This window comes from Momordica charantia (genome assembly GCF_013281855.1).
Source record: "Momordica charantia cultivar OHB3-1 chromosome 5 unlocalized genomic scaffold, Mcharantia_2.0 BLBB01000005.1, whole genome shotgun sequence".
Classification (NCBI taxonomy): domain Eukaryota; kingdom Viridiplantae; phylum Streptophyta; class Magnoliopsida; order Cucurbitales; family Cucurbitaceae; genus Momordica; species Momordica charantia.
In genome coordinates, this window is record NW_028275163.1 from 18,146,548 (window position 1) to 18,165,142 (window position 18,595).

Sequence of the window (18,595 nt, forward strand, 5' to 3'; positions counted from 1 at the left end):
CTCTCCGAAAAGGGCAGTCACCATCCCGCTCACACAGGAGCTCCAACCAGCAGGCTGAATCCTCTCACAATCCAGCAACTCCCGCAGGGGTGATCACAAGGGAGGAGTTCGACCAGCTGAGGGGCAAGCTCGATGCTCAGGTGGAGGCCTTAAAGGCCAAATGTGAGTAGAAAGAAGGTTCACTGAACGATGGCGACTTGGGAGAATCGCCCTTCACCTCGGACGTTTTGGAAGCACCGATCCCTCCGAAGTTCAAAGCTCCTACCGTGAAGCCTTATGATGGGTCAAGGGACCCCAAGGATTATGTTGAGGTCTTTGAAGGCCTCATGGACTTCCAAGCGGCATCAGACGCAATCAAATGCCGCGCCTTTCCGATCGTGCTTACTGGCAGCGGGCGATTGTGGTATCGGAGACTGCCAGCCAGGTCGATCTCGACCTACACTCAACTGAGAAGGGAGTTCCTCGCCCAGTTCTCTTCTCGGCATTATGACAAAAAGACAACGACCAATCTCGCCACCATCAGACAGAAGGAGGGTGAGACGCTGCGGGAATATGTCACCAGATTCCAGGAGGAGCAGTTGAAGGTCGCACACTGCTCCGATGACTCGGCCATGTGCTATTTCCTCACCGGTCTAGCCGACGAAGCCCTCACGGTGAAACTTGGAGAGGAGGCCCTGGCCACCTTCGCCGAGGTGCTTCAGAAGGCGAAGAAAGTCATCGATGGACAGGAGCTCCTCCGAACCAAAACCGGCCGACCGGAACGAAAGATCGGCCGGGGCAGAAGTGGAAAAGATATAGAAAGGGCAGATCCCAAGTTCAAGGACAAGGGATCCTTTTCCAGCGGCCGAGCTGAGAATCGAAGGGCGGAGAACGGACCTACCAGGAGCCGACCTTACGAACGCTTCACCCCGACCACGATTCCAATTTCCAAGATCCTAACGAACATCGAGGAATCTGGAATGGAAAAACTACTCAAGCGTCCTGAGAAGCTTCGGGGAGCCCCGGAGAGGCGCAGCAAGGACAAGTATTGCCGCTTCCATCGGGAGCACGGCCACAACACGTTGGACTGCTGGGAGTTGAAGCGCCAAATTGAGGATCTAATTCAAGATGGCTACTTCAAGAAATTTGTGGGAAAGCCCAGGACCAGCTCGACAGAGAAAAAGGAAGAGTGAAAGCGTTCAAGGATGCCGCCCCGGCGCACTGACCGACCTGCGGTCATCAATACCATTTTCGGAGGACCAAGCGGGGATCAGTCTGGACATAGGAGAAAGCAGTTAGCTCGTGCAGCCAGGCGCGAGGTGTGCATCATCAGGGAGCAGGGGCCGACCTGCCCAATCACCTTCGACGGTGCAGACTTGGAGGGGGTCCACCTGCCCCACAATGATGCACTTGTGATCGCTCCCTTGATTGATCATGTGGTGGTCAGGAGGGTGCTGGTAGACGGAGGCGCATCTGCTAACATCTTGTCCTTACCAACCTACCTCGCCTTGGGATGGACGATGTCGCAATTGAAGAAAAGCCCGACACCGCTGGTTGGGTTCTCTGGAGAATCGGTCATCCTAGAGGGTTGCATCGACTTGCCGGTCACGCTGGGGCAGGACCAAACTCGGGTCACTCAAATGGCCGAGTTCGTGGTAATTGACGGTAGATCGGCCTATAACGCCATCTTTGGGAGACCCATCGTCCATTCATTTCGGGCCATTCCCTCGACACTTCATCAAGTTTTGAAGTATCCCACCCCCAATGGCGTGGGCACGGTTCGAGGAGAACAGACCGCTTCGAGGGAGTGTTATGCCTCTGCACTCAAAGGCTCATCGATCTGCGCCCTCGAAACTCCCGCCGGTAGGGATGGGCGCTCGAGTTCGAGGCCGACCTGCCGAGGAGGGAGTTTGCCGCACCCACTGAGGCGCTCGAGCTTGTTCCTCTGCTTAGTCCCGAGAAGCAGGTAAGCATAGGAACCAAGCTGGGGGCCACCGACAGAGAGGAGCTAATCCACTTCCTCAAAACCGACTCGGACGTCTTTGCGTGGTCCCATGAGGACATGCCTGGCATTGACCCGCGAATTATGACGCATCGCCTCAGCATAGATCCATCATTCCGACCTGTGAAACAAAAAAGAAGACCTATAAACAAGGAGAGGAGTGATGTAATTGTTGAGGAAGTTAGCAAACTTTTGAAAGCTGAATACATAAGAGAAATTTCGTATCTCGAGTGGCTCTCCAATTGCTGAAATGGGTTCGAACTGGATGTCGTACTCACTTAGGTTCATTGCCCACTTCATCAAGCGTCCAGAAGCTTCTGGCTTATGGAAGATGCTTTTTAGGGGCAAGTTAGTGAGCACCACCACCGTATGGGCTTGGAAGTATGGTCTAAGCCGTCGGGGCGAGGTGACTAAAGCGAGAGCCAACTTCTCCATCTGAGGGTATCTAGTCTCGGCTTCGGTTATAGCCTTGCTTGTGTAGTAGACTGGGTTTTGTCGCGCTTCCTCTTGCCTGATTAGGGCCGAGCTGACGGCACTGTCAGACACTGCTAAGTACAATTGGAGCTTGTCCCCCGACATGGGCTTGGCGAGCAAAGGTGCCGAATAGAGGTAGCTCTTCAATTGCTGAAATGTTTGTTCGCACTCCGCTGTCCATTCAAACGGCCCTTTCTTTCGTAGGACTTTGAAGAAAGGAAGGCACTTATCTGTCGATCTTGAAACAAACCGGTTCAGGGCCGCAATCCTGCCATTGAGACACTGAAGCTGCTTCAGCGTCTTAGGTGCCTCCATCTCGATCACGGCTTTAATCTTTTCGGGGTTGGCCTCGATTCCCCGGTTGTTCACCATGAAGCCAAGGAATTTTCCCGAAGAGACTCCAAAGGCACATTTAGCTGGGTTGAGCTTCATTTGATATGCCCTCAGAACCTCGAAGGCTTCGGTCAGATCGGAGAGATGCAACTTAAACTACTAGCTCTTGACAAGCATGTCGTCCACATACACTTCCATATTCCGGCCGATCTGCTTGGCGAACATTTTGTTCACCATTCTCTGGTAGGTCGCTCCTGCGTTCTTTAACCCGAAGGGCATGACCTTGTAACAGTACAGACCTTGGTCTGTTATGAAAGCGGTATGACCTTGATCTGGGACATGCATCTTGATTTTGTTGTACCCAGAGTAGGCGTCCATGAAGGTGAGCAATTCGTGCCCGGCTGTGGCGTCCACGAGCTGATCAATCCTCGGTAGTGGGAAGCAATCTTTCGGGCATGCCTTATTTAAGTTCGTAAAATCTACGCACATTCTCCACTTTCCGTTAGATTTTTTAACTAATACAACATTGGAGAGCCACTCGAGATACGAAATTTCTCTTATGTATTCAGCTTTCAAAAGTTTGCTAACTTCCTCAACAATTACATCACTCCTCTCCTTGAGTGACCCGAGTTTGGTCCTGCCCCAGCGTGACCGGTAAGTCGATGCAACCCTCTGGGATGACCGATTCTCCAGAGAACCCAACCAGCGGTGTCGGGCTTTTCTTCAATTGCGACCTCGTCCATCCCAGGGCGAGGTAGGTCGGTAAGGACAGGATGTTAGCAGATGCGCCTCCGTCTACCAGCACCCTCCTGACCACCACATGATCAATCAAGGGAGCGATCACAAGTGCATCATTGTGGGGCAGGTGGACCCCTTCCAAGTCTGCACCGTCGAAGGTGATTGGGCAGGTCGGCCCCTGCTCCTTGATGATGCACACCTCGCGCCTGGCTGCACGAGCTAACTCCTTTCTCCTATGTCCGGACTGACCCCCGCTTGGTCCTCCGAAAATGGTATTGATGACCGCAGGTCGGTCAGTGCGCCGGGGCGGCGTCCTTGAACGCTTTCGCTCTTCCTTTTTCTCTGCCGAGCTGGTCTTGGGCTTTCCCACAAATTTCTTGAAGTAGCCATCTTGAATTAGATCCTCAATTTGGCGCTTCAACTCCCAGCAGTCCGACGTGTTGTGGCCGTGCTCCAGATGGAAGCGACAATACTTGTCCTTGTTGCGCCTCTCCGGGGCTCCCCGAAGCTTCTCAGGACGCTTGAGTAGTTTTTTCATTCCAGATTCCTCGATGTTTGTTAGGATCTTTGAAATTGGAATCGTGGTCGGGGTGAAGCGTTCGTAAGGTCGGCTCCTGGTAGGTCCGTTCTCCGCCCTTCGATTCTCAGCTCGGCCGCTAGAAAAGGATCCCTTGTCCTTGGACTTGGGATCTGCCCTTTCTATATCTTTTCCACTTCTGCCCTGGCCGATCTTTCGTTCCGGTCGGCCGGTTTTGGTTCGGAGGAGCTCCTGTCCATCGATGACTTTCTTCGCCTTCTGAAGCACCTCGGCGAAGGTGGCCGGGGCCTCCTCTCCAAGTTTCACCGTGAGGGCTTCGTCGGCTAGACCGGTGAGGAAATAGCACATGGCCGAGTCATCGGAGCAGTGTGCGACCTTCAACTGCTTCTCCTGGAATCTGGTGACATATTCCCGCAGCGTCTCACCCTCCTTCTGTCTGATGGTGGCGAGATGGGTCGTTGTCTTTTTGTCATAATGCCGAGAAGAGAACTGGGCGAGGAACTCCCTTCTCAGCTGAGTGTAGGTCGAGATCGACCTGGCTGGCAGTCTCCGATACCACAATCGCGCGCTGCCAGTAAGCGCGATCGGAAAGGCGCGACATTTGATTGCGTCTGATGCCGCTTGGAAGTCCATGAGGCCTTCAAAGACCTCAACATAATCCTTGGGGTCCCTTGACCCATCATAAGGCTTCACGGTAGGAGCTTTGAACTTCGGAGGGATCGGTGCTTCCAAAACGTCCGAGGTGAAGGGCGATTCTCCCAAGTCGCCATCGTTCAGTGAACTTTCTTTCTGCTCACATTTGGCCTTTAAAGCCTCCACCTGAGCATCGAGCTTGCCCCTCAGCTGGTCGAACTCCTCCCTTGTGATCACCCCTACGGGAGTTGCTGGGTTGTGAGAGGATTCAGCTTGCTGGTTGGAGCTCCTGTGTGAGCGGGATGGTGACTGCCTTCTCAGAGAGATGAGCCTCTCTTTTTGTTGAGATGCTCACGGAGGTCTCCCCTCTGGCGAGTGTGTCCCTCGCTCTCGTTGTCTTCGGGACGTTCCTCCTCGGCTGGGCCGAGGTGGAAACCCCTTTGCTCGCGTACGTCCACGCACGTCACTCAATTTTCAGATTGGGACCCTGCGCCTGCAGCTAGTATCATTTCGTTATACATTTCCTCCATGGACTGCATTTGTGTGCGCATTGCCTCCATTTCTCTCTGGAGTGCATCAAAGTTCTCGCTTGTTGGAGCCGGGGCTGGACCCCGGGTGCCCTTCTTAGAGGTCCCACCTCGGCCACGGGTGGCCTTGGATGTCCTTGGGTGCGCAGGCGGTAGAACAAGCGTGGTGATTCGTGCCGACCTGCGGAGGGGTTCTGTTGCTAGGCCGTCTCGACCTTGCCCCTCTACCGCTGCTGCTCCGACCTCCCTCTGGTGGGCATCGCTGGCAGCTAGGGTCCTTCGATCTGCCGTATTGGTCGAGTTTGCAGGTTGAACCATTTTCGCTCGCGTATTGGTTTAAAAGGATTGGGATGACTTAAATTGTCGTCCCCACAGACGGCGCCAAATGTTTATGCAAGGATATGCACAACAGTGTATTTCAGATTGCAGTTGGAGCTCGGCCTCCGGACCGATCTGAGCACTTGGGCGGACCTGCAAAAAAAAGGTGAGCACTCCGACGATCAAGTCAGTATAGGTCGGATTCCCAGTTTAGTTCGAGGTCAGAAATCATCCTCTTACCTGATCGTGGAGTGAAGTCCTCTACTTATGGGTGGTAGTCCCGCTAATCTCGCGACGGTTACACCCGGTAATCTCGGGACCGACAGTTATCCCCGATAATCACGGCGCTGACAGTAGCTCACATCGGCCCCCACCGAGCTTCCCGGTAGTTCGAACCTCGACCAGGTTCACCTCGGCCCTCATACTCTGCATCTGTCAACGCTAGTGGTGGTGATCTCGACCGTCCAAGCTGGGCATGACTCATGAGCCATCTTGGAGCACCAATAGGGGTCCTCCACGTGTCCAGAGTATTCTCTTCCCCAAACACGTTCTTTAATTGTGAGTCATTTTATAAAGCACAATTTTGAATTTTCAAATAAGTTTTAGTATATTTTTGTTAATAGATTTTTATAATAGGATGTCTTATGAAATATCCAACTCTAATATTGTTCAGGAAGAGTATAGAACATTAAACCAAATTAATATCTAATTAAACTATTAATAAGGATCGGTTAATCGTCTTAGTCTATTAGAATCCATTCAGTGATGTGCTGTTTATTATTTTTAACTATACAATACATAAATATATTATTTTATCTAGATGTGTTGATAGTCAACCATCTATCAACACTTTGAATTATATATATAAAAATAAATAAATAACTCTTCGTTCTTCCAAGCAACATGGCCTCATTTGACTTGATTTTTCTCATTTGAAATAAGGTTTATTATTCTTTTCATATAACTATTTTTGACTTTAAAAAACTATTTTTAGGAATTTGACAATATCAATAGAAGAGATTATATTTACTTTTGTGGAATTCTTAGTTCCTTTTGGAATTAAAGCATCTTGTGCTCTTGCCTCATTAGTATTATAGTTACTCTGCAAAACCTTCCGTATTGTCTTCGCAAATGTGAAATTAGCATCACAATAATCATAAAAATGATCAGTAAGACAATTTTAAATATAACAATGGTAATTGTACTCATGTTTCTCATATTGGTATATTTTCTCCTAGTGTCCCATGAACTCTTCAACGCTCATGTTTTCAGTATTGATTTTCTTCTAGGTTTCTTTTTATGTGATATAGGTCACGTTGAAAAGATTAAGGTAGCACAACACTTTTTTATTCCATCTCTTAGGCTCGGTTTACCAATTAGGAATTGAAATAGGAATGAATCAGACGGAAAATCAATCGGAATCAAATCAATTAGAATGATAATGTTATTTATTTGATGGTGTTTACCCCAAATTTTTTAGAATCGAAATCGTAATTCATTTGGTGTTATTTACTTAAACTATGTAGAATCATAATCGAAATCGGATAAGATATCTAACAATTACTAGTATACCTTACAAATACATTATTGTGTTAACCTCTTTTTTTTAAATTAAAATAGTAATAAATTTTAATTTATTTCATTACTATATATTATTGATAGTAAATATTTGTTACTATAACAATTTATTTAATAGTAATAAATAATGGATAATTAAATAAAATTCAATCAACTAATATATTTTTTTATTAGAAAAACCATCCTTTAATATAAAATATTATAAAATATGATTATTTTAATATTTAATAATATATGTTTAAAGTTTTATTGATATATTTAATTAGTAGAAAAATTATTAGTAGTATAAATGGAAAAAGATAATAAAAGTATAAATCAATGAATTTAAAAAAATTATGGGGCTCATTAATAGAAGTGAGAGAAATGGTAAAATTATTAAATTAATTGCAATAAATGTATGTGGCCATGGAATAAGAAATAAAAATAGATGGATGAGGTCATAAAGAGAAATGTGATTTTTTTTTTTTTAAAGATGTACCATTCATTAGAGTATGTGAGAAACATACAAAAAAGAGGAGGCTGGAAAGAAAATCACTCCAATTAAGAGAAATGGTAACAATATCATAATCACAAAGTGGGAATTTTGAAGACCAAAGAAATGTGCAGATCTTTATACCCTCCCAAAGATTGTGGAGCCATTTTGATAATCAACAAAGATTCTATTGTTGTGCTCTAGCCAAATGTTCCATAAAATAGCGCCAATAGCATTGCTCCATAATACATGGTGTTGTCGTATTAGTGGGGAAGATAGGCTCTCACATATGAAGTGATCGATGTGATTAGGAAGTACAAATACTATTTTGAAAATGTTGAAGAGACGAGTCCATATAGCAGCTGTGAATGGGCAATGAAGAAATATATGATCTAGAGTCTCGTTTGATGAGAGGTAGAGAGGACGACACCGATCTGGGCTGATATCGAAAGTAGGCAGCCATTGTTGTAGCTTTTCATGTGTATTTAAGGCTCGATGAAGGATGCACCAAAGGAAAAATTTACATTTTTTTGAGAAGTGCATATCCCAATATTTGGAGAAAAAGCCAGGGAGAGAATGTTGTTGATGTGAATATAGGCTTTTTTTCCATAAATTGAACCGGATTTCCAGCTTCTATTAGGATTTGAAGTGTGGAAGAGATATTATCCCAAACCAGCTTCTCTCAATCTAGCAATGGCCTCCATGGAAAAAAATTTCATGAAGATATGACCCAGGCATCGCAAACTAATAGACCCTACCTAGATGATAAGGCATATAAACGAGGATGTCATTGTGGAAGAGCCATTACCAAGCCAAGTGTGATACTAGAAATATGTGTCCCTACCATTTCCCATCTTCCATTAAAATAATTGGAGGAAAAGGTATTTGTGCTTTAGGATGTGAAACTACGATCTAGAACTCCCAAATTTACAACCATAAGGGAGAAGATCAAACGGCCTTGATGTGTATTTTGCTGAAATCAGTGAGGCCCAGAGACTGTTTTTTTCCACCAGAAAACGCCATAGTCATTTTGAGAGGAGAGTCGTATTTGACCTTCTGATATTTTCGATGTCTAATCCCCAAGCATCTTTAGGAAGAAAGAATGATCCCATCAAACTAAATGAGAGATGTCTTTATCTGCAATGCCTTCTGTTTGGGGGTTGAAAATTGTACTGTCACGTGGAGGACAGAAAAAATGTCCAACTTTGGAGGTCTTCCCTTTGGTGGCCGACCTAAAGAGCTCCACTGAGGGTCGACCTGAAGAGCTCCCCTGAGGGCCGACCTGAAGGCCTTCCCTAATGGCCGACCTGAGGCCTTCCCTAAAGGCCGACCTGAAGGTCTTCCCTGAAGATCATTCATGGGAGGAACGACCTTCCATACTTAGTCAAATTCCAGATGACAAGAGTATGAACTGGAATAGCTACTCCCGACAGGACGACCTTGGTCCCGACATGCTCAATCACTGGTCGGATTCCTTGTCGGGTACCTCAACCTATAAATAGGGCACTTCACTCTTCAGTCACGTATCGTATTCTAGCTCGGCCTCCATACTAAGGTCGAACTCAAAACTGACTTGAGCGTCAGAGTGTTTGTTCCCTTGTGCAGGTCTTTCCTCGTCAAGTGGCCTTTTAGCTCATTCCTGACACCAGCTCATCCCAGTCAGCCGACTTTGACCCTTTGAGCTGGTCATCCCTTTCCAAGGAAACCCAAGCTATTCCCGCAGTCATACCTGAAAAGCAAGTCATGCTCTCCTGACGGTCATACTTGGAGTAGGTCGAGCTCTTTCCTTGTGGCCGACCTTGACCAGGTCATACCCCGTCACATTTTTTGCATAAACACCTTCCCAGAGAAAATTTCTCAACAATTGCTCAACACTTTTGTGACAACTATAGGGGCTTGGAAGACCGAAAGATAGTAAGTGGGCAAATTATTGAGGACTGATTGAACAAGAGTAAGCCTCCCTCCTTTGTAAATATATGTGTACTTCCAACTTTCAAAATTTTTATGTACTCTTTCAATAATTGGGTCCCAAAAAGGTTTTGATTTTGGGTTACCACCAAGGCACATGCCAAGGTAAGAGAGGGGGAAAGAGCTGATTGGGACAACCCACTTTGTAAATGTTATAGATGACCCGATCCAGGTCGTTCGTGTGGAGACATGTGAGTGGGGGTATCCTATACAATGAGTTTGTATAAGATCGGACCACGAAATAGCCAATCTTTAGATGTAAAACATTTAACTAATAGATTGTTGCTTCTTAGGATGACCAGGAAATTCATTCTCAATCCTGAGTGAGTTATGAACTCCTGCACGTGAGGGCTCGTCCTTTGATATGTATGGGTGAGAGTGGCCCGAGTTGCCGACTCAACATTCCTACCATTTTGGGGATGAGACCGAATGGGGAGCTAGGAACATAACTTCACGAGATGGAATTCATTCCTCCCCGACTTTAGAGGAGTATATAAGTGTTCTCTTAAATGCTGATTTCGGGACATGAACAAGGGGTCCCACCCTCTCATTGGCCCGAGAAGGACTTCTGATTATTGGTCGGACCATAACCGGGTTGTTCATTAGAGGAGCAATGGTATTTAAGGAGAAAGATGTAACTCAGAGGTAAAACGGTAATTTGACCCAACTTGAGTTACGAGCACTCGTGAAGGATTGACTTGTCATTAATGATCGTATATTCGTGGACACAAAAACATTCTGCAGTGAAAAGAGTGCAACTGCGGGTCTTTAGTGGAATAATCCGTAGTTAACGAATGTTGATTAATTCGGTAAATGAGTTTGACCGATTAATCACGTATCGTTGGAGCTTCTGATCTATAGGTCCATTTGGTCCCCTTGCTAGCTCATAACGGGTAAAACGAGGATCTAGGTTTTGGAAGAATTTGAACTGTTCAAATTGCTCAAGGGAATATATGTATATTGATACATTATAATATATAGTTAATTCTAAACTGAAACTATATATCATGAGAGAAATTATTTGAATGAGATTCAAATAAAATTAATATGAATATTATTCATATTAAAACTATAGGTTAAAATTTAATGCAGATAACATGTATATTAAATCTATAGGTTATACAAGAGAGAATATGATTTAATTAAATATGAGATATTTAATTAAATGTTAAATAATTAATTGTTAATTATTTAATATTACATTTAATTAATTAATAATAATTATTAATTTGATTAATAATTATTTAATATATTAATATTAATTAATTAATATAATTAATTATTAACTCTCGTGCATTATTGCAGGGGAGTGGGGAGTTTGACGTGGGGTAACTCCCCACGTAACTATGTTTCTAGTAAATTGCAGAAAGGTTCTGAAAAATGATACAGAACAAGAAAAGTACAAAACTCCCAATCTCTCTTAAGCTCTCTCTCAATACTCCCTCTGGTTCCAAACAGTGCTCTCATAAGCACGATCTCGAGATCCAAGAGGATAGCGAGGACGATTCGGTGGTGGTGTTCAAGGGGAAATCGTTGAAGAAAAGTTCTTCAAAGGTAAAGTTTTCCCCTGTGTTTTTCTTCTTTGAACTTGGATTTTGTTTTCCCAAAAATCATCAACGAAAATCCGCTTCTGCTCCGGGATTCACATCCCTTCAACCTAAATAATTACTAGAATAACTCTCTTTTGGAGAGTTATCAGGAGCCCAAGTGAAATTTTTAACCATGTAACCCTATTCTGTCACCCCTTGATATATTTCCTTGAAGTGACGGATTGTCTCTGCCTCAATCAATGAGTGTCTGTTACCTGGCTGTTTCCATTATTATGAGTAATTTCAGATACGAAGCTGAAGGGATGTGAATCCCGGAGCGAAAGCGGATTTTCGTTGCTAATTTTTGGGATACAAAATCAAATTCTACAGAAGAAAAAATACAGGGGAAATTCGAACCTTTGAAGAACGTTTCTTCAATGAGTTTCCCTCGAACACCACCACTGTGTCTTCCTCGCTATCCTCTTGGGTCTCGAGATCGTGCTGATAGGAGCAATCCTTTGAAACGAGAGGGAGAGCTTGAGAGAGTTCTTCTTGGTCGAGAGAAAATGGGCGAGGTTCTCCTTCTTCGTTCTGTGTTTTTGCAGAAATGCCAAAACAAACAGAAGTGGTGACGTGGGGCAACTCCCCACGTCACACTAACCTCCCACTCCCCTGTAATTTTGCAGGGGAGTTTAATATTATTAATATTAATAATATATATATATATATAAATAATTAATATATATACATAACATATATATATTAATTATTAATATAGTTTTAATATGAATCTTAAGGGATTATAATGTATCAATATACATATAATCCCTTAAGTAATTTGAACAATTCAAATTCTTCCAAAAACTTGATCCTCGTATTACCCTTTATGAGCTAGCAAAGGGAACCTAATGGACCTACAGATCCGAAGCTCCAACGATGCAAGATTAATCGGTCAAACTCATTGACCGAGTTAATCTAGATTCGTTAACTACGGGTCATTCCACTAAAGACCTGCAGTTGCACTCTTCTCACTGCAGAATATTTTCGTGTCCATGGATATATGACCATTAATGACGAGTCAATCCTTCACGAGTGTTCGTAACTCAAGTTGGGTCAAATTACCGTTTTACCCCTGAGTTACATCTTACTCCTTAAACACCACTGCTCCTCTAATTAACAACCCAGTTATGGCCAACCAATAACCGGAAGTCCCTCTCGGCCAATGAGAGGGTGGGGCCCCTTGTTCAAGTCCCGGAGTCAGCATTTAAGGGAACACTCATCTACTCCCCTAAAGTCGGGGAGGAGTGAATTCCATCTTGTGAAGTTAGGCTCCCAGCTCCCCACTCAGTCTCGTCCCCAAAATGGTAGGAATGTTGAGTCGACGACTCGGGCCACTCTCTCTCATACAGCTCAAAGGACGAGCCCTCACGGGCAGGAGTCCATAACTCACTGAGGATTGAGAATGAGTTGCCTGGTCATCCTAAGAAATAGCAATCTATTAGTTAACAGTGTTACACCTAAAGATTGCCTATTTCGCGGTCCGGTCTTATACAAACTCATTGTATAGGATACCCCCACTCGCATGTCTCCACACGAACGACCTGGATCGAGTCGTCTGTAACCTTTACAGAGTGGGTCGTATCCATAGTGTTGCCAGGATAAGGTACCCAGTCTTATCCATATACTATAGACCCTTGAGGTTATTCACGGGACATTATCCATTCATATATCAGGGGTATATCAAATATATACCCCGTATATCAACTATATATCCAGTTTATATACTGTCCCGATTAGATCATAAATAACCTTGGATGTTTAGTTTATTGGATTTTGGACAATGCAAAGCTATGATTCAACAACAAATTTATTGAATAAAACTTTATTAAATAGACATTTGTTTTTACAAAATACAAACTACGAGTTTAGGGCAACACACCCAACAAAAGCTACGTCTTTTCCTGGCAGTGCACACTTTATGGAAAAAACTAGAATTTTCATCCCCTTCCAGAAGCCAAAAGCTTCTTACATTTCTGTCTCCAGAGTCTCGTATCTACTAAGATCACAAAACTTAATATAGGCTAGTTCGAGCAGTATGTGGGTATAGTGATGTCTCTTCCACTCCTTGATTCCTATGGCCAGAAAAGAGAGTTTTTTTAATAAAAACATACCTTGGATATCCGTTGTACACCAAATAAGACCAATAAGATTGAATAAATTGTTGGAATTTCTTGTCGTGTAGCCATTGATTCTCTAGACGAAAAGGACATGGGCCCCATTTATGATTTGGAGATTCAAGAATGATAGGGAAGTGATCCGAACATACGCGAGGCAAGCGCCTGATATAATGAAAAGAGAACTTCTCGAACCAAGTTTGGGAGAATAGGAATCGGTCTATGCGTGATAGAACTGGTCTCTATCGAAGGTTAGACCAAGTGTAGGATCCATTGGCGATATGCGGATCAATAAGCCTTGCAAAATCAATAAACTTGTTAAACTGCTTCATACTATTTCTAGGAGGATTACTAGATGAAGTTTCATGGCTCCATCTGAAGACATTAAAGTCTCCTCCAAGCAACCAAGATGGGCTGCATAGGCCGTTAAAGGCATAGAGCTCTTGCCAGAATAGCTTTCTATATCTCCTACGGACAGGACCATATACTCCAGTAAGCCACCTAGATGAGTGATTAGCGAGTTTGAAGTGGATAGATATGTGATTGCCCTTTTTAGGAGATGAGATTACCAAGTTTGAGGTGAGTCCCACAATTTGATTCCATTCCTATAATTTGGTAAACATAATCAAAAGGAATGAAAAAATTCATTCTCATTCCTTCATTTTTATTCCCTTGAATAAATACGGCCTTAAATGTACTCCCTTAAATTGAAAGGACTTAGTGAGATCTCTAAGATTCTCATCAGATATCTCATGTATATTCCATAATGACTCTCCATACAATTGATGTTGCATTTATTTAAAATTGTCGGGTGAATGACAAATAACACAGAAAATTAAAGAAAATATTGAGAACAAAACAGGTCAATAATTAGGTTGAGGTGGGGTATCTAGCTCTCTTTAAGGAGATTCCAGCCTTATATTTATCAACTACTAGTGCACAAGGTCTTCTCTAGCATATCTCTTCTAGCACAAAGCTCCACAACAAATAACACCTCTCTTTTGGTCAATCAGTCTTAAAAAGAGCAAAATAGAGAAAATAAAGAAAGTAAAGAAGATATACCATATATGTTGTATGGGTTATATTACAACTTGTGAGAGTGTAGTGAGAGAGGTATTTTATAAAAACTTTTAGATTCAGTAACTTAAAATTAATAAATTTTTTAACTTCTCTTTTTTTTTTAAATACATTTTCATAAAACTGTCAAAACCTTAAACTCTTAAATTAAATGTTAAAAAAATTCATATTTAATTATTAATAAATATAATGTAGCAAAATTGTATTACTTTTGTTGACAAACAAAATAGGGATAGGATTTGTCTTTTTTTCTTTTCTTTTCTTTCTTTTTTGGTAAAATATTACTAATTAATCTTGTTTTGGAGTATGCAGTTAATAAAGTCAATTGCATTTGGCATGTTCCTCCTTTTAGGCGTAAAATAAATAAAAAAATAATTTATCTATGTTAGGTTTTTGTTAGCAGATGACTAGTTTTAGAATTTTTGAAAAGCACAAGAATGAAAAATAATTAAGATTAAAATAGTAAATTAACTTTAAAAATAAAGAAAAGAGTGATGAATTGGTCAACGGGAACCATGTGATGGGATTCTTCCTAAAGCCAACTTGAGTACTTTGACTCTATGGAAGTTTAATTTCTATTTAAAATTAAATTACATATAATCTATTATTGTTTGAACTCTATTTCAATAGTACATGTGGAAGTTTCAATTTGGTTTTTTTTTTTTTCCTTTGATTTACATTTAATTTCAATTCATTCCGAGTAACTTAAAAAGTTTCAGTTTGATATTATATTTTAGTTTAATCAAATATTTCAAAATGTCAATGATATTATCAGAAGTCAACAATTATCTATATGACATGTTTTACTTTGACACATAACGCGTTTTTTTAACCTAAGGTAGGAGAGACAATAAACCAGATCAACTTTAAGAAAATTACGATCATCATTTGATAAATCTAGAAAGATTTCGAGTAATTTAACTAACTTAAACTATAAAGTGAAACTTCAAAAATTATTGGATCCAAATGATAATAGATAGGTGGAGATTATCCAGGTCATTTGTTTTACTAAAAGAATAAATAAATAGGTGGAGATTTGAATGGTATATAAGAAATGAAAACATGCATTAATGATATTAGGGATGGTTGACTTCGATACTTGATTAGTAAAGCAACATGATTAGCTTGTAGTTATGGATTTATACTATACAAATATGAATCCATTCACAAATCATAAGCTAAAAAATTACAACTTCAATTAAGCATAATGTCAGGAATAAAGAACAAGATTCAAGGAACTCTACACTGCGGTCATCACGGTGGCGACAGAGAAGGCGGTGGCAACGGCGGCCTCGTGGAGAAGATGAAGGAGAAGATCCATGATTATAAGGAGAAGAAGAAAGAGAGGCGGAAGCAGAGAAAGGAGAGAAAGGAGAAGGAAAAGAAAGAAAAGAAGGAAAAGAGAGTAAAAGAGGAAGAGGAGGAGGACGACGGAGGCGGTAGCAGCGCCAGCGACAGCGATAGCAGTGGCGGTGGTAGCGACTAGCTGCGGTGGTGGTGGTAGCAACTAGCAGCGGAGAGGTGCAGCGGCTGCAGTTCGCTCTAATCTGAAGCTTTGGAAGTTCTGGTTCTTCTTGGTCTTCGTTTTGTTTTTCAATTTCTCCGTTAAGAGATGTGAAAGTGCTTATGTTTCTTTATAATATTGAAGATCAGATTTCTCCTTTTAATTGATGCCTTGGTTTTAATTTGTTTTCCGTATGATTTTAAAAGTTTTAATTGGATCTCTATGATTTAATTTGATTAATTTGATTGTTTATAAGTTCATCATCATATTAAAGTTTGAACAATATAATTTTTGAATGTGATACATCTTTTCTTTAATTGAATTAGATTTCTTATTTGAATTATGGTTTGAGATTTTATCCGTATAAAGAGGTTATTTAGATTGGTATCTGGATGAATTTAATTTTACGAAAATTATTTTCTCCATTTTCTCTCCTTCTTGGTTGCATCAGAGCCTATTCGTTTCCTTAAAAAATTGTTTTAAAATGTGTTAGAAGTCTTGTTATTGTGTGGATTGGTAGTGCTTGTCTAGTATTTTTGGTGATTGTTAGCAATATAGTGATTTAATTTTCTTTTGGTAGAAGATGGTGATTCTTAGCTATCGTAGTATCGTAGTACATGCGTGGATTGAATTTGGTATCGGTGGTGGTGATTCAGACGAACCATTCGTTCGTGAGGAGGTTCAAGCAACATTCCGAATTGGAAAGACAATTGGAAGAAGTACATAAAGTATCAGTCTAAGGATATTGAAGATTGGATTGATAACCTATTCAATGGAAATTGTGGCTCAATGGAGAGGAGGAGAATGTAGAAAGAGAAATATAGACCTATTGTAGAAAGAGAAACATGTCCGAATCGCCAATTTCCCATCTTTTTTTTTCTTCTTCGCTTCGTCCAAAAGCCTACCATAGCTCCAGAATCGAAATCCCCCACCAAAAGGAAGACTGCTCCGTCGATCTATGATACACAACGTAGAAGTCTGTTTCCATGATGGGAACCGACTTGGTCGGTTTTGGTGTCGGGATTGGCCAAAATCGATCCCGACCAATCGATGACCACCCCTATTAGTTGGTGTTGGCATTGGTTTAGTTTGGTTTAATTTTTATTTTTGTTTTGGTTTTGATTTTGATTTTGGTTTGGTCCTGGTTTTGGTTTTGACACATTAGGTTTGATTTTGGTTTTGAATTCGTGGTTGGTTTTGGTTTGGTTTTAGTTTTCGAATTGATTTTGGTTTTCTCTTTTGGTTTCATTTTGGTTTTGACATTGGTGGTTGGTTGTTGGTTATGAATTTGGTATTTGTTTTGTCTTTTGGTTTTGTTTTGATTTTGGGTTTGGTATTGGTTTTGAAATTATTTTTGGATTTGATTTAGCTTTGGTATTGGTTTTGGGTTCGTTTTGGTTTTGTTTTTAGTTTTGGCATTGGTTTTAGGTTGGTGTCTACATCAGCATTGATTTTATTGGATTGGTTTGGACATTGGTTTTGACATCAACTTTATTTTGATTTGAGATTATATTAATATAAATACGTGATTAGGTTCACATCGGAGCGAATTCAATGCAATAAAAATTCTATATGTTATTTTCTCTACTTTCTCTCCTCTAAAATTTACATGGTGATCCTGCGACTAGTTATAGAAAGACATCTGAATCACAGCCTAGTCAGTATGCTAGACTAGAATGCTAGTGTGAGTCATATAGCTCAACTTCATAGAGATCGAGAAGCTACTTAACCAACTAATTAACTACAAGGGTTCGAATCAAGTCATGATAAGTGAAGAATAGTGTCATTTGATTTTGATTGGATTTCTAGCTTATTTAAATATTGCAGATATAAACATTCAATTTTATTTAGAGATGATGATATTGTAAGATAAGAGAGTAAATCAATGCTAATAATCAAAACAAAGCTAAAGGGATACCAGTGGGCCTAGAAAATTCATTTTACTAATATAATATCTTATGAATCAACTAATAATTTAGTAAATATTGAACAAATATTAATATGTATAGGTCAAGAATTCATACTCTCAATTGTGCCTCAATGTTGGTTAACTCTCTTCGTCAGTTAAGAAGCCAGTATTTCTATTCAACTTTAATAACATGGAAAATGCATATAGACAAGTATAATGACATCTAAAAGAGTTATAAATCTTTTATTCTTAAACTTCTTAGTTATGCATATCTCAATTATGACTTTAACTCAGGATACGAACTCTCTTAAATGTTGGCCTTACACACCTTTAGTTAATTATATGACTCCCAAGTAAACACTCTCGATCAAGATACAATAAAGAGCTAGTTGCAAGAAGGTCAAGGAGGGGCTATCCTTAATTTAATGATCACTAACATGAGGTTCCAAGACAAACTAGTTCCTTATCCAAGACTTGAGACAATCTATTAAGTTCGGCGATCAGTCAAACTTGTTTATTTCTAAGCAGCTTGCAATCAATCACACATGAATTGCAAAGAGGATGGAGACTCGATTCGTTAGAGTTCACAACGAGAGGCTTTTGGCACTCCAATGGGAAACTCTCTCTTTCAAATTCATTCATTTATCATAAAACACCCTATGTTATAAATGCAAGACAATTGACTTATATGACAAACCATGAGACCATGAAATGTTTAATTAAAGCTAAAACGAGATTAACCTAATAATGTCTAATAATGTTTACTTGAGATTGATAGTTGAACAGATTTTGAGGGTACTTACTCATTCCCTTCACAATTTAAACACATCATCAACTACTTT